General features: G+C 37.1%; 1 long non-coding RNA gene across 3 annotated transcripts in view; it reads right to left on the reverse strand.

Annotated features, from left to right (window-relative positions):
* LOC307164324 overlaps positions 1 to 16,909 on the reverse strand; it is a 61,423-nt gene that overhangs the window by 23,153 nt on the left and 21,361 nt on the right. For all 3 annotated transcript variants that reach the window (XR_013822256.1, XR_013822257.1, XR_013822258.1), the window contains one exon: positions 11,971 to 12,039. This is a non-coding gene — a long non-coding RNA (uncharacterized lncRNA). The remainder of the gene's footprint in view (positions 1 to 11,970; positions 12,040 to 16,909) is intronic.

Below are 16,909 nucleotides of genomic sequence, written 5' to 3' on the forward strand. Positions count from 1 at the left end.
ACTTTTGAACGGTAGAGTTTAACAATAAACAACAACAAAAATTCACCATCAGAATACTTTTAGATGCATCATGCCAAGGAGATACAAAACTATTACTGTCAATATAACAAAATAATTACCCAAGGATCCCAGTTTGAAAATCCCTGCCCTAAGTATTTTCTTCCCCAAGTAGAAGTACTCAGAAAATATTTAGTAAAGGTTAACACCTTCAATTTTGTGGCCTCTAATTAATTGAACATTTTCAAATAACTTGAAGAGCTGTCACTTTTAGACAACAGCACAATTACATCAGTGTAAGTTATAGAAAGAGGAAGGAACACTTAAAGTGAAGATGCTGCAGGAAAGACAGAAGGTTGCTGCTTCCTTCCCCTCAATGAGTGAGCCATGAGCTACAACCACTGATCCTGAAAGCAAAGCACCAAAACTGCACTTTAAGTTTCTTCTGATAAAAATGACTACTTACTCAGTAACGGACCAAAAAACAAAAGCAAACACTTTGGCAAATCCATCCTCAGTCAATCAAACACACGTGGCTTTGTCACTGAAGTTGACACCACTGGAGAAGATCAGAAAAAAAGCCTCTTTTGATCTCCTGACCTGCTTCCTCTTCAGAGGAACACAGCATGACCTGAGCTCACCCCTGCTTTGGACAGAGAGAAGATCCCCTGTCTGCAGCTTTCAGGGCTGTTCATCATTAGTTGCTTAAAGACAGCCCTCAGTGCCTAAAAAAAAGAAGACTACTTCAGAACTTTCTGGTTCAGCCCTCTCTTTACGATTCTGACACATCTATCTTCTCAAGGCCACAGGTTCACAACGGCTAATTCAATTTCACCCTGCTGCCCTGGCCGCCAGGCTGCAGAGACGTGCATCTACAAGATACGGCCTTGCAGCCACCGCTGGAGATCCGGGAGGATTTTGGAAGCCCTCGGGCGGCCTCGAATGTAATAGACACAGTTAACGAGATTGTAGAGGGGGCAGAGGAGGATGAGGCGCAGGTACAGCATGCCATAGGCTTCCTTCGCACCGGTGTGGTGAATGTACGGGCTAGACCACCCACGTGGAGAATGAAGACTCTCACTCTGCAAACTTTTATCAGGTGGAGGCCGAAGTGTGTGCGACTCTCTCAAGGAGATTTGGAAGACTTAGAGGGGAAAGTAGCGGGGGCAACATCTGTGTGGTGCACCATCGGCTTCGGTTCACTTATCGGAGCGCTCGCTCCTTGCACCAGATGTGACTCAGAGGTGGGCGTGTGTCGTGGCGAACGGCGGCACAGCAGCGGGCAGCCCCCCTCTTCTCCTCTCAATACCTGACAGCTGCTGACCCGGAGGAGCAGAGGAAGAAGAGAAAATTAAAGTCAGACGGAGAAGAAAAGGAAAGAAATCACACTTTATAAAATGCATTTCGGTTCCTGGAGGGTCACTGATAAGATGTGTCATTCCACAGGTCTAAGTGTGGCCAGCCACTGGAGCACAGTAAGTTGGTTACTGCCAACTCATTTACATCTGGATCTGGAACCTCAAAATGAGGTCACGTTGGTTATTATAGTAAATGCATAAACATAATAAATAATGAGCACTAATTAGTTGACTTTTGGTTAGTTCATTTAAAGCATACTGATCGCTTCAAATGAAAATATAAGGGATGAGTACAAAATTCATCTATTTTTAGCAATATTCTCTCTATTTTCATCCACAAACACCACCCCTCCCACTTCAAGCTTTGACGAACAATCACACAATTAGACAAACATTCTGATGTGACGATGAAGAGACAAGATTGGAGGAGAAAAGAGAGAAGAAAGTCTTGCTGTGCTGAAACACACCCCTTCAGATGCTAGTGTATAGACCCTCAGCAGGAAACACTGCTGACTCCTGGAGAGAAGTGTGGGTGAACAATGCCCAGCGCAGAGAGGGAGTGTGTCACTGAAACCACAGGAATCAAAGGGACACTTATAGTTACCCCACGTGTCCACTATAACAAACACTTCCTGCCCTGTTTGCACAAACATGCTGAGAGCTTCCCATGTAAATGTAGCAGTCGATATGAATGTGTGGAGGTGCACAACTCAATCTACATTCAATCTGTATAGGCCTCTATCTCAATCATTATACACAGAGAGACACAAAACAAAGCAGAACTCTGGAAGAGGTAAAAGAGAACCAGTATTTGCTGGAATTAAACCATGCACGCACCTCATTGAGTGTTTTTTGCATTTACAGCATAAAACTGTGGCAGTACAATATGATACAATCCAACATTCAATAAAATGTCAAATTTTGAAAAGAATGTGTGTGTGTGTGTGTGTGTGTGTGTGTGTGTGTGTGTGTGTGTGTGTGTGTGTGTGTGTGTGTGTGTGTGTGTGTGTGTGTGTGTGAGTGAATATATATATATATATATATATATATATATATATATATATATATATATATATATTTATATTTATATTATATATATATATTAGGGCTGGGGGAATTAACGCGTTAATCTTTGCAATTAATTTGAGATGTTTAACGCGTAAAAAAAAAAAAATGCAATTAACGCAGCACTTTTTTTTTGGCTCGTTTTAATGATTTCCTGTTGCGGCTGCTCTTGAAAGGGCCGAAAATATGCCGCCCCGTCCCTCCGTGATCGGCGATCAGGTTTCTTTCTCGCGCGGCTTTCATGAGCGGGTCTTTTCCGCTCCGTGGGTGCGACGCGATCTCCGTTCTGTGTGTGTGTGTGTGTGTGTGTGTGTGTCTCGGCGCGTCGCGCGCTCTGCTCAATGTTCTGTTAGTTAACGGCCCAAACGCTCAAATCATGTACTGATCACGCATTGGAAAAGCAAAGTCCGCTCAAATATCGTGAAATTTCAGGGTAATAGACTTCTGTTTGCTGAGCTGGTATAGTCATGCTGGGCAACAATGGTAAAATGACCTGCTCTGATCACATGCTCTGGTAATAATAGCTTTGTAGGACTATCATTTATTGATAATTAGTCAAAAAAAAAAAAAAAAATTAAATTAAATTGTTTATGTTGATTGATTATTATTTTGATTATGATTTTATTATTAATATTATTTTAATAGGGCTATTTTTTTCATGTGTTGTTTAATTTAATTAGGTGATTCTAAGTTTCAATATTGACGATTACAAGCTTGGGGAAAATGCAAATAACTGCAATTAATTACAGCAAATTGTGCAATTAATAAGTTAATTTTTTTTAATCGATTCCCAGTCCTAATATATATATATATACTACTGTTCAAAAGTTTGGGGTCAGTAAGATTTTTAATGTTTTTAAAAGAAGTATCTTCTGCTCACCAAGGCTGCATTTATTTGATTAAAAATACAAACAAAAACAGTAATATTGTGAAATATTATTCCAATTTAAAACAGCTGTTTTCTATGTGAATATACAGTAAAGTGTAATTTATTCCTGTGATCAAAGCTGAATTTTCAGCATCATTACTCCAGTCTTCAGTGTCACATGATCCTTCAGAAATCATTCTAATTTGATGATTTGATGCTCAAGAAACATTTATGATTATTATCAATGTTGAAAACAGTTATTTACATTTTTATTTCATGATGCTATGATGAATAGAAAGTTCAAAAGCATTTATCTGAAATCTAAAGCTTTTGTAACATTAAACACTACCGTTCAAAAGTTTGGGGTCAGTAAGAATTTTAATTTTATTTTTGGGGGAAAGAAATAAAATAAATCAATACTTTTATTCATCAAGGATGAGTTAAACTGATCAAAAGTTACAGTAAAGACATTTATAATGTTAGAAAATATTCTATTTTAAATAAATGCTGTTCTTTTGAACTTTCTATTCATTAAAGAATTTTGAAAAACATTTGTACACAACTGTTTTCAACACTGATAATAATAATACATGTTTCTTGAGCATCAAATCATCATATTAGAATGATTTCTGAAGGATCATGTGACACTGAAGACTGGAGTAATGATGCTGAAAATTCAGCTTTGATCACAGGAATAAATTACAGTTTAAAATATATTAAAATAGAAAACAGTCATTTTAAATTGTCATTAATATTTTTTAAAGGGGTGGTTGATTATGATTTGACTTTTCTAACTTTAGTTAGTGTGTAATGTTGCTGTTTGAGCATAAACAACATCTGCAAAGTTACAACGCTCAAAGTTTGAAGCAAAGGGAGATATTTTATTTTAAAGAAATATTTTTTTAAGGACTACAACAAACGGCTGGTAGAGACTACACAACATTCCTCCCGGGTTAGTGACATCACCAACCCTAGAATTTACATAAACCCCGCCCCCGGAACACGATTTATAGATTATCAAGACAGAATATGCTAATCAATGACTAGAAGATAACTTCACATAAGCTACATAAATTCATCAACTAACCATTCAGAAATGTCCTGTTGCTTCTACATGTTGTCACTTCTTCTTGAGTCTCTCCTTTATTGTCTGACTCCGGTTTGAATATAAAAGGTTAAAAGTTTTTGAAATTTTCAGTGTGTGTCTGTGTGAGTGCAAGCTGTTGAAGCTCCGCCCCCTGTGCCGGGAGCAGCAGCTCATTTGCATTTAAAGGAACAGACACAAAACGGTGCGTTTTTGCTCACCCTCAAAAATTGACAGTTTTAACATGCTATATAAAAATATCTGTGGGGTATTTTGAGCTAAAACTTCTCATACACACTCTAGGGACATCAGAGACTTATTTTACATCTTGTGAAAAGGGCATTATACCACCCCTTTAATTGTTTTTTTATCAAATAAATGCAGCCTTGGTGAGCAGAAGATACTTCTTTTAAAAACATAAAAAAATCTTACTGACCCCAAACTTTTGAACGGTAGTGTATGGCTCATTCAGAATTTAGTTACTATGTGTTTTATAAATGTCTCTAAACAACCATAATGGAAACATGAGATGACAGACAGCCAGACACATCAAAAACACATGCAACTGAGAGGTAGCTAAGTAAGTGCACAAAACCTGCAGGTACTATACAATGTGGCCAAGTGATTCACATTCTACCTCGATTCCACAGAGAGAGAGAGATGCGCTGTTATCCACTTTTAATAAATATTTAAAGCCAAGCCCACAGTTTAAGTGCACCAGAATCTCATCAGAATCAAGGCAACATGATTAAATATCAACAGACAAGATCAAATGTCCCCCAAGTTGTCACACTCTTATACACTCAATTGTGGCCAGGTGGAGCCCCCTTCAAACACAAAAAATGGATTCTGGATCGGAAATACAGGTGTATGTCAGATATCTAATTGGGTAACAGACTCTACAAGTTTTAGGACTATAGTTCGATCAGTTATAACCACTGCCAATAACTTCACAATTCTCTGGTGCTGGTGACAGCCATGTCATCTGCTAAATTATGTCTACTAAAGCCAACTTCACCACATTTACCTTGATACCTGCAGGCGCAAGCCAAAAGGCAAACCAGTGAGATACGGTTGACACACATGGACAGTTTCTGGAGATATTGCCATGTTATAAATTATCTAGAAATCATTCCATCTACTGTTTGTGAAGCTAAACACTGTTCTGAAGTCAGCTGAGAGACAAACATCATGAAAGCAGAGAGGTTTGAGCCTCCAGCTCTGTCCTTACCACCTTCTGTGAGCAGACGCCTGATGAAAGACTGGTGACTTCACTCAAGCAATTGATCACATCAACAGACCTTACATCAAATGAGGTATGAAGTAAGCCTAATGCCCAGCCTGAACTAGATACTCGGTCATTACAAAACGAAGAAGGGACCACCCTGTAAAAAAAAAAAAAGAAAAGAAATACGGAAAAGAGGTCAGCTACATGGTGGGCATACAAACTGTCAAGAATCATACTGCTTAAAATCATACAATGATGATGATGGCAGTACGAATGAATGTGTGTCATTAACTCAACTCAAAAGGATCAAAAGGATACTATGAAGTCCACTGCTTTGTGCCTACTGCTCAGTCTGATTTACTATTGACCAAAAAAAAAAAAAAAAAAAAACCTTTTTAACCTTCCATTGGCCAATTACAAGATATTCAGTCCATCACATGACATAATCAGCACAGTGAGGTTAAACTTTCAGCTTGTCTTTGATGTGAAAGAACACTAACAAGCTCATGGATTGCCAAAACAGTAGTACTTCCTAACAGGAAGTAGAAAATAAGACTACTAAAATACTAAAATTATGAAAAAAAAAAAACATTATTACAATTTTAGATTATAACAACTAAATTAATAAAATCAAATGACCAAATTATTTTAATATTACATTATATTATGCCTAAAGGAATCAAGTGTATAGAGTTCTCTTTGTTTATTTCATTTCTCATGTTAAGATGCTTTTTTTCCACAGACAGTCAGAGGCACCCTGCCAATACTCAAATATAGCATGTAAAAAAGCCATAAAAGGCTTTATCAAACCTGTCTAGAACGAGCTGGACTATTGCCAAAATGTCTACCCGCCCCCCAAAAAACAATGCTTTCCGAGTAACAAATGACATTTTGTATAAAAACGATATACATAAAAGCCCAGTATCAAAAGAGTGTAACATGTAAAAAGTGCTATTTAAGGCTAATCAATAATGATCTCACTGTAGGAAAACAAAACCTTCACATACAAAACCCTTACAGGTTTGTGTTTTTCTCTCAAATCTGTCCAAAGATCATTCCCTTCAATAAACCCAACCAAAACAGAAATTTATAAAGTAATAGTTTCAAAATGACCTCTGTCAAAGTTCAAAGGTCTCCATCTGTGTATGAATTACAGTGACACAAAAGAGTGATGACCCTAGAACAGCTTCCCTGTGACTACCTGCTGCTTGAAAAACACTGGCCAGACATTAAACCCGAGCGTACTGAAAGGATCAAATGGGGCCAGCAAATACTCCTGATCTCAGACAAAATGGAAGACCCTCCTTCAGGACGCTTCAGACCAGATGCAAGAAGAGAAATAGTCAGGCCAAAGAGAGGAGAAAGACACAAAGGGCAAAAATTGTGATTTTAATGAAACACAGTTAGACTGATAGTTGATAATAACATCTCATATTTAACATTTAAACAGACCCTGTTTTGCTTTGATAAGAAAAACTGGCCCATGTGCAGACTATTAGTCTGTACAATTAACATCTCATAGAAGATAATGCAAACTCTTAAAAGGATCACAAAGATATTTTGAGAAATGTTTAAACTATTTGGTTACCAAAATTCTACACAATATCTTCTATTATGTTCCACTGCACATAAAAAAAAATCATACAGGTTTGTAACAACATGAGGATGAGTAAATTACAGAATTGTTTTTATTTATGGGTGAAATATCCCTTTAAGCTACAAATTTACACTCTTATATCCACTCATTATAAATGACTGATACAAATGCACACTCATTGTGGCATCAGGACACGCTTACATTATCCCTGTTTATATTACACTCTGCTATAACACACACACGCAAACACGCACAACAGCTGATCATCTGTGGTAAAGAGCTGACGGGGCCGTGAAATGTCCAGAATAGATCCTTCCTCCTTTCATTCATCCATTACGGCACGGACGAGAGCAGAAGGACAAAGAGGTATGGAGAAAGATGAGCTGAGAAGCTCATGATTCAGATGTGTGATATACAGGAGTGCAGAATGAGGCAGAACGGCCACAGGGGCTGCTCTTGGAACATCAAATGCTCCTAATCTTAACCGTATAGATAATCTAAACTGTAGATTAAAATATAGTATTACACAGTGATACGGCACTGGTTACGTAAAGCTTTTAAACTTGGAAGCTTACACAAATCAAAAGACTAACCATTACAGCTATTTTTGCCAATCGTGTTATTGAGGTGATCTAACATCCGGAGGAAACACTCCAAAGCAATAGTTTTATGTTTAGTTAAGTCTCATGACATCAAGATATGTTATTAAGAAGCTTTCCTGACCCGATTCTGTAAATGCATCAGCCACATTTACCATTAACACTGCACACACTAACATCAAGATGTTCTGCAATCTCACAAAAGAGCGATGCACAGACATTGAAAGTCACAATGAAACCGAAGCAGCAACAAACCTATCTTTCATGAAAAAAAGAAAAAGAAGATTTGGTTTTATCCATCGGTTGTGGATGAAAGAAGTCTTAAGTTATTTCACTGGAAGGTTATGACATTTTGATTAAAAATAATGAACTAAAAAATGTTTTCGAAGAAAATTCAACATATGCATGGATTAATCGCTTACAATAAGATCAATAAGATGGAATTAGATGAATTTCCACTTCATGCAGACTTTTCAATTCTGAACAAACAATAAATGTCAGATATTATAAATAGGCTATACTTCTTTGTTAACAAAAAGAAAATTAAAACACACAAAAAAATAGGTTGTATGCTAAGTAAATTTAGCCATTAAAACATTATAATGTGCAGTATCGATGATGGATAGATATCCCTTTTGACATATCAATACTGTTTAAATTGTAAAAAATCTCTTTTCAGGAAAGATTTTTGAAAATTCTTGGTAAGATAATCCTTAAAAATCTAGATAAAAGAGGCCAGAGGGTGATAAATTAATTTAAATTATAAGTTAACATAATGAAAAAGTACTTTTAAGAGATAATGCTCTTATTGGGTTAGTTATTTTATAAAGATAAAAAAAAAAAAAAACTTGGTGCCAATATATTGAGCTTTACTGTCAAAAAAGGGCTAAAATTCAGTTTTACATATAGACTCATTGTTTAGATACAAAAATACTTATTCCTGCGACAAACATGCACAAACACACCACACCCACATGCGCCTTAACCAAATATAAAAAATAAGCCATTTTTGTAATATTTTTGTGTAAATGTAAGTCTTTGGGTTTTCAATAAAGCAATGTGTGATATAAACATTATCTTTCTCTAAAAAGAGATCTTCACTGACCCAACAACTTCATCAAGCAAGAATTTCTAATTTAGAAGCCTGTTACCGGTGTTGTGTTCCTGTGTAAATCTCAGAGCTGGAGGAGACACCTGGCTCGATGCTTTCCTCTCCCCCTGACACTGCAGCTATCTCACTGTAAGCATCATTAATGCAAGCCTGTGTCCCACCTGCTGGAGGTGTGAGATTGACCTCTCCCCTTGGCCGGCAGGACTGCTGACACAGGCACCTGCCATGGCGCCCTGCCCCACGCTGCAGTTCCCTGCGCTGGGCCGAACTTACTCCAACCTGCCCTGGCCAGCCCGGAAGTCAGATCCCACAGTACTTCATTATCTTAGCAGTTAAAGGACAACGTCTCCCCTCATCGGCTCGGTTTACTGAAAGCTGTTACAGGGAAATGAGTCATTCCAGATGACCTGAAATGGATCCCAAAGATTAGGGTTGAATGCTGAATGCGATCAGTAAATTATTTAAAAGCATGCGAGAGAACATAATAATGCACCACAACATAATAATAATCATATTGGAAATGAACAGATATGGAAAATGTCACCATAATCACATAACTGTGGGGGCAACTGATAGCATTTGGCAAGAATGATAAAAGCACTTGTGAAAACCCTATAATTTGGTAAGATGTGGATTCTTTTCTCTGTAGCTTTTTACTTTGTACTTTCATATCAGGCTAAGTGGTGCTAAATTCTCCTGTTTTCTTGCTTTTAAAAACCGAACAGTAAGAGATATCATTTCCATTCATGCAAATGAATGCAAGTCTTTACACATTCCAATTTGTTGTTAATCGACTAAATCATATTCAATTTGTTAGTTAGAACCTGTTCCAGCCAATTCGTCCTAATTTCCACCAGCCCTTCACACCGGGAATTTGGACCACTAACCGACAGTGATATAATTGTTTTGTGCCAAAGCCGTTTCTGAAACTCTACATATGGTGCCAGGTATCTCATCTATTTGACTCAAATCTATCAGTACTAAGAATTCCTTAGCAGCTCATTTTCATTCAGTTATGCTTCAGTTTTATTCCAACGTGACAAAAAAAAAAAAAAAAAGAATCAATTTGATTCGAGCTGGTTTCAATCATGATGCCATGTTTAGAGGCCTCACCATGTCTAAATGTCATTGCATGCCTTGTTTAAAACAGAACTATGTTACTTTAGCAGTCAAATTTCAGGCTTACCTTGGTTTAGAGAATCCCTGGAGGGTTTTTCACACACCTCATCCAAGTTTATGTTCAGTGAAATTCTTCTTTTACACGTTATAGTATATTCAAACACTACAAATGTCTGCTCTATGAATTCAAAATGAGCAGCTCAGCCACATTATCTCTTGGTCAATTCAAAAACAACGTTTCAGACTAAGCAATGTACACTACAGCAAGGAACCCACACTGGATGTACTTCAGTTCATATGCACAACACTTCTCAGTAAGGAGTAAGTAGTAGGTTTAAAGAGCAAGCAAACAAACTTCTACAATTTGAAATGATTAAGGCAGGACAATTATGAAAACATAATTGCTAAGAAAATTCAGATGCGTGTCATTACAGCTCACTTCAGAAAACAATATTTGTCAAATGAAAAATGTATAAGCTTAAATTGTCATTGTGGTTTCTTGACTATAAAACTATAGATACACACTATAGATGTTTCAAAACAAAGTGAGTAGCAACCTTTTAGACATTAAAATCATGAAATGGTTTGACAAACATGTTCTCTTTCCTGTGTTCACACATTTCCTATTGAAACAGGAAGTTGGGGCAGGACAAAACTTTTATTTGTCTTTTAAAAGTACTGTTCATCAGCATATAGTAAAAAAAAGTTTAGACAAATTTTAATTGTTTTTCAGGTAACAACTTGTATATATTGGATACAAAATTAATGTATATATATATATATATATATATATATATATATATATATAATGTATTTATATATATATATATATATATATATATATATATATATATGTGTGTGTGTGTGTGTGTGTGTGTGTGCGTGTGTGTGTGTGTGTGTGTGTGTGTGTGTAACTGAGTTTAAATAATGCTGTTAAATTCATGCATAAATTGGGAAAACTTGCCATTGGCTGTTCCGTACATGATATTGTGGGCGGAGCAACGTCATCAGCAGCAGAGTTTCACATCTCTCGCTGCTGACTTCTGAGCAACATTGATGCACTGTGTACTAACCAGTTTCTGGTTTTGATCTTACATGTGATTTTGTGATCACCCAGTTTTGTTTGTGCCATGCCCAGTAAAGTGCAAACTTGAGTGACCATCCATCTGCTCTCGGTGTGATTTCATCCACACAAACACACAGTCACATATATAATTTTGGCGATATATATAATGCTTGATTTTCTGTCTTCTGTGGAGCACAAAATATATTTTGAGGAATGTTAGCCAAATACTTTTGGTGCCCATTGACTTCCATTGTATGATGAAAAAGCCTGAACTGTCTCTCTCTCACTGCAAGACAAAACATACTCCTCCTGTCCTACTAAATGTCTGCTATGTTTTCCAGAAGCACGTGGAGGGAATGTCTATGTCTCTTCTCGCAAAATGGGCACAAGCACAACCATTACAGTCAAAACTGTGCTCCTGGTAGAGAGAGCCAGGGTAAATGGCAAGAAAAAGTAAAGGATTCACTATTGATCTGCAAAGACTGGCCTCACCCCAAGGAGGAATGGTTATCTCTGGGCTGTCCATCAAACATACATTCCTTTGAGACTCACCCAAGTGTAAAGGCAACACTGCAATCACACTCCCAAAAAAGACATACAGCGCTAATCTATATCACTTGATATTTCAGTCATTAGTTGGTATACTGTATACATCCATTGCACACAAAGAAAAAAATGCACCTAACCCATGTTAACAATAGAACTGGGCTCCACATTTCCTTTAACAAAATATCAAAAATAGCCTGGTTTCTTGTATATTCCACAAGGCCAGAAAAAGACTGTAGACAGCATGAACGGCTCACAGTGATGCTCAGAGGCAGGCTGCTGGAGGAAATTACCCCTTTGATACTGTATTAAAGAAGCCAGACTTGGCTCACCACAAACCGTAGATCTAGTCTCATTAGCAGTCCATGGACTTGCACCTCAGACATTCTGCTTCCTGTTCACTGCAACAAAGAGAAAGACAGAGGCAAAGGAGTTCAGATAAATAACCACACAGCATCACCAACAATCCAAATCCTTAAGACGCATCTGTGAGATATAGATGACTGGCTGAAAATGTAAAAGCCATCTGTACATATGGCCTTTGTTAGAAGCTGTTACCAAAGAGGAAGCTCACAGTTAGAATAAAAAAAATCATTGCACAGCATTTTGTGATCATGCAGAAATATTATGAGCTGTACAAATAATAGCATGTGCACATTAGTGTAAAACCAGGCTCATACAAAGGCACAGTGGGCGACTGTCTTTTTTGGGATTTCAGGAAGTGCATAAATAAGGGGGCTATAAATGAATCCAATCCAAAAGCACTCTACAACAATGCGTTTATGTTTTCCTTTTTCTCTAAATATGAATTAGCAAGCCATAAAAAGCAAAGAAAAACACCACTGATGCACAGGCTTTCATCTTACACATTAAAGGACACGGGGGCGCAATAAAAACAAGCCTCCTTCCTGTTGGGGCACTAAGAAGGTTATGAGGGTCTCTATTCACATCTTCAGCCCACGCCTTGTAATGTGTTGGACGTGTCCGTATCCAATTTAGATCAGTGTTCTTTTGAGTTAGTGCTTTCAGAATATTGTCTGACTGAGTACATGGACCTTGGTTATTATCAACCTGACACTGTAAACTTCCATCTTATAAATGCGCTGGAATGTAAAGTCGCGATGAAACAGAAATAGCGACAGCATTTTTCTTCCATTTTGTGACATACATCCAAGTGAAACAAATGATCATAGGCTAAAAAATCCATTGGTCATTGAAAGGAAGCAGATCGGATGAACGTGAGCTTGCAGTTGATTGCGCAGGGCCGGGGTCTAAATGTTTGGTACAGCATACGTCGCCAGAGACCTTTGATATTTTAATTTAAAAAGGCAAGGTCAAAAAACACTTTTAAAAATGAAACGTATGCAAGGATGAATCATTCACAAAAGGATATAAAAACATGCCTTTAGAAAAGAGATTGAGTTGAATGAATTTTTATTTCATGCTGACTTTAAGGTTACTTGTCATTAAGCTGACTTGTCATTATTTACACATCCTCATGTCTTTTTGTGGCTTACTTTCTTTTCTGAAACACACATTACAATGAATGGGACTGAGGCTTTCAGTTTCAAGGATCAAAAAGGACCATAATCAAAAGTATCAGACAACTGTATTCCATGTCTACTGAAGCTATACAAAACTTTGTGTGAGAAACATACCATAATGTAAAACTATTCACAGAAAATTGACATCCACAGTTGCACTCCTTCATGGGAGTTCAGGAGAAAAGAGGATATTCATGAACAAATTATTCTTAAGTTGGATCTTTTCAATGAATGAGTTTGCAAAACAAGTCTTGATGATTCATTCTTGAATCAGACTCATGCATTTCTCCACTTCAACCCACTGACTCAATTGTTAAAGCTTATAACACATAATATAATGTATTTATTATATAATATTATAAATCACATAACCTCAGTGGACATGGACTTCAGTGCTAAAGTCAAACCACTTTTATGATACTTTTACAGTGTTGCAGAGAGAGAACGACCAATTGAAGAAAGTCATACAGATTTGGAAAGACATGAGGGTAGTAGGTAAAGGACAGAATTCTATATTTTGTGTGGCTAAACCATTCCCTTAACAAAATGCAGAACTACTTTCATGCTCATGCACAGTATACGTTGCTTAAACTAATACTTAGAGCCGGGAGAAGAGAGCCATGCATTTTTTGTTAGGTGAAAGAGGGTGCCTCTCCTCTGCTTGGCTCTTCTCTTTCAGAGATGCCCCTCTTTGAGAGTCGCATAAGACAGCTTACAACCAAACCGGCCTGTGGAGGAGATGCAGGATGAAAGAGAACTGACCAAGCTAGGGGTGTAGACTGAGAGAGACCGAGAGACAGAGAGATAGAGCTCTGCCGCATGTAATTAAACATTCTTCGCCATTTTAGGCACAAGTGGTGAGACAGACTAGAGACGCCCCACACAAACACACTCCCACAAAAAAACGCACACGATGCCCCAACCAGCCGCCATCCACCTGACAAGTGACAGCACAATCTGATTAAATGCCAGAGGAGGAGGAGCCAGCCTGGCGACCACGACAGGCCAAAAGTGATCACCATGGAGATACATAATTACAGCTGTCAACGCGTCCACCGTCCTGCTGGCATCACCCTGATTGCTCACAGCAATAATGATAGACAAAGCTTTGCATGCTCTCGTCCACCTCAAAACACAATATAAGCATCCAGCTAACATGCGACAGTCACATGAGCGCACAACAGTGGCATTTTAATTAGTTTTTTTTTTTTTTTTTTTACCCTACTTACTTTCTCTCTCTTTCCACACCACCTATACCCTCCCTCTTTCACGTGGACAGGCCACAAGCGCAAGTGTTATTACATGAAGCTCCCGCTGTAGCATTAATTGAAGAAAGATATGGTGGGACAGAGGCAGTAGGGGGTAGAGCGCGTCCATTATCACTTGTGCCTTCAACAGGTCTCACGTTTGAAAACTGCAAATTGCAAAAACTTGCAAGGGCAAAATTTTTGACATTACTTGATCTGCAACCATATGGTGAAAACCTCCCTAAGAAGAAGAGAAGAAAATAAATGAATAAATATAGGAGGGGGAGGAAGGGTGGGAGAAGATGAGGGACAAACAAATCCAGGAAATAATTATTTAAATGGTGTAATTAAGGTTTTTTTTTTACTTCAGAGGGGGGAATGTCAAGTGCTCTCTTCTTTTGGCCTCTCCTTTGTGGATGTCCTTGCTTCCTATGCTATATGTGACAGTGACAATAAACATACTAAAGACGTTAAAACTACCTCCTGTGGGACGCTTAGGGGCGAGACAAGTTCACGCTGGGTGTACACACTTCTCTTTTTTTCTTGCTGAAGGTTGATTTGAGTTTGTTTCTTTAATTAAGTTGGACTCACATACATATTGGGGAATTAGTTCATCCATTTATTTATTTTTCTGTGCAATTAACAAAGCTCTGTCACCTTATGGTTGCTCTCTTTGGAAGTGAATGTGACCTCAGGTGACAGAATGCATCAAGATGCCTTTGCCTGTGCCCTTTAAAAACACCAACATTTGCAGAAAACAAAAGTGTCACATTTCTTCTGTCTTTACTTACTTAAATTATTGTTCAGGTATATTTAGTATTATTGACATTGAAACTTAAGTATACTGTGTCTCAACATTTTCTTTCTCATCATATTCAGCCTCTCCTTGATGTCCTTTAAAAACGATGCACATATCAGAGGTCATGAAAACATTGTTTCTTAAAATGTATTTTTCCTGGCAATTCTCTGAATCATCTGCTAAGAAAAAAGAACAAACAATTTCATAGAGGTCTTTGTGGATGCTGTAAACTTGGCTGTAAAGGGGACAGCGTATGGAAAATTTTAGAAAAGGATGTTATTGCAGCTGCTCCCATGCTTGATGCTGAAATGTCTGCTATTAATTACATATTTACTTAGAGCTGCTCAAAGGTTTAAAAGACAAGATAAGAAAGGAGTAGGAAGGGACACCGACCATTTCAGGCCTTGTTATCTCAAAACTCAGCATTGTATCATGCTGTTTTGTTTATGAAGAAGGGTCTTTGTATTGTTGTGTTAAAGGAAAAACAAGTTAGTTTTCCTTCCTCTAATATAATTTAGTGGCAAGAGTTGAAATATTTACAATCCAAAAACTGTAGACATTCTAATAGTTCACCCTGAACTCATTAGCATACATAGGTACAACATGTTTTACACATACATTTTTGTATGTTTGGTTATTGCTGAAATGTAAAAATTAGGCATATTGACAGCATCTAAAATGCAAGTATATATGCACAGCTATGAATTGTTGATTTTCCTTTTAAAAAAAGATTTGTATTGTAACATTTTACAATTATATTGATTTTTTTGAGCCCCTATATGTGCTACATTCTAAAACTAAACACTTCTTGATATAAAATGCACAGTTACAATCATTTTAGTTACAAAACACTATTATATTGACATTTTTATGTTATGAGACTAAATGTTCACTCATTTTAACATTTTAAATGTGTAATCCTTCAAAACGTGTTTAATACGACATCATAAATCACACAGAACAGAATGAAACTGTTATAAAAAGGAATATTAATCGAACCGTTATCGATTCTTAAATCCCAAGAATCTGTGTAGTCTCTGTTGTTTTCAGTTGATGTGTGAACAAAACTAAAATTATTTTTAGCACGCCTGCAATCCAATAAATCACAATAAGCTTTGTTACTTTTGATATGAAACAAAGCCTCAGATTTCAAATTCTGTCAATTATAGTAGCTGCCTTGGTTCAAGCAAAGCATGCAGTACACATGACATGAACCGATCATCTCTTCCTCTTTACTACTAGTTACAGCATGAAATAAACATGAATAAACATCAGAAGGTATGTTGAAAGATACATGAAATGTATCATGTCTAAAGTAATCACTCAATCGGTGTTTCAACAGCAGAAAATATATAATATAACTCAGTTAGCAACAACAACAACAAAAACTCTAGAAATGAGCATTTTGCTAGATATATGAATTATATAACATATTACATTTCTACTTGTTCTTCAATATTTAAAGGGCCCTTATTATGGATTTTTGAAAATGATCTTTCATGTAGTGTGTAACAGCTCTAAGTGAATGAAAACATCCTGCAAAGTTTTAAATCTGAAAGTGCACCGTATATAAAGTTATTGTCTTTCAAAAGTAAGAGTCGACTCTAAGTCAATGAAATAAATCATTTTTCAAATGAGTCATTAGCCGTTTCGTTGTGACGTCAAGACGAAACATTAGCAT

The sequence above is a fragment of the Squalius cephalus genome, assembly GCF_949319135.1.
Source record: "Squalius cephalus genome assembly, chromosome: 9".
NCBI classification, from domain to species: domain Eukaryota; kingdom Metazoa; phylum Chordata; class Actinopteri; order Cypriniformes; family Leuciscidae; genus Squalius; species Squalius cephalus.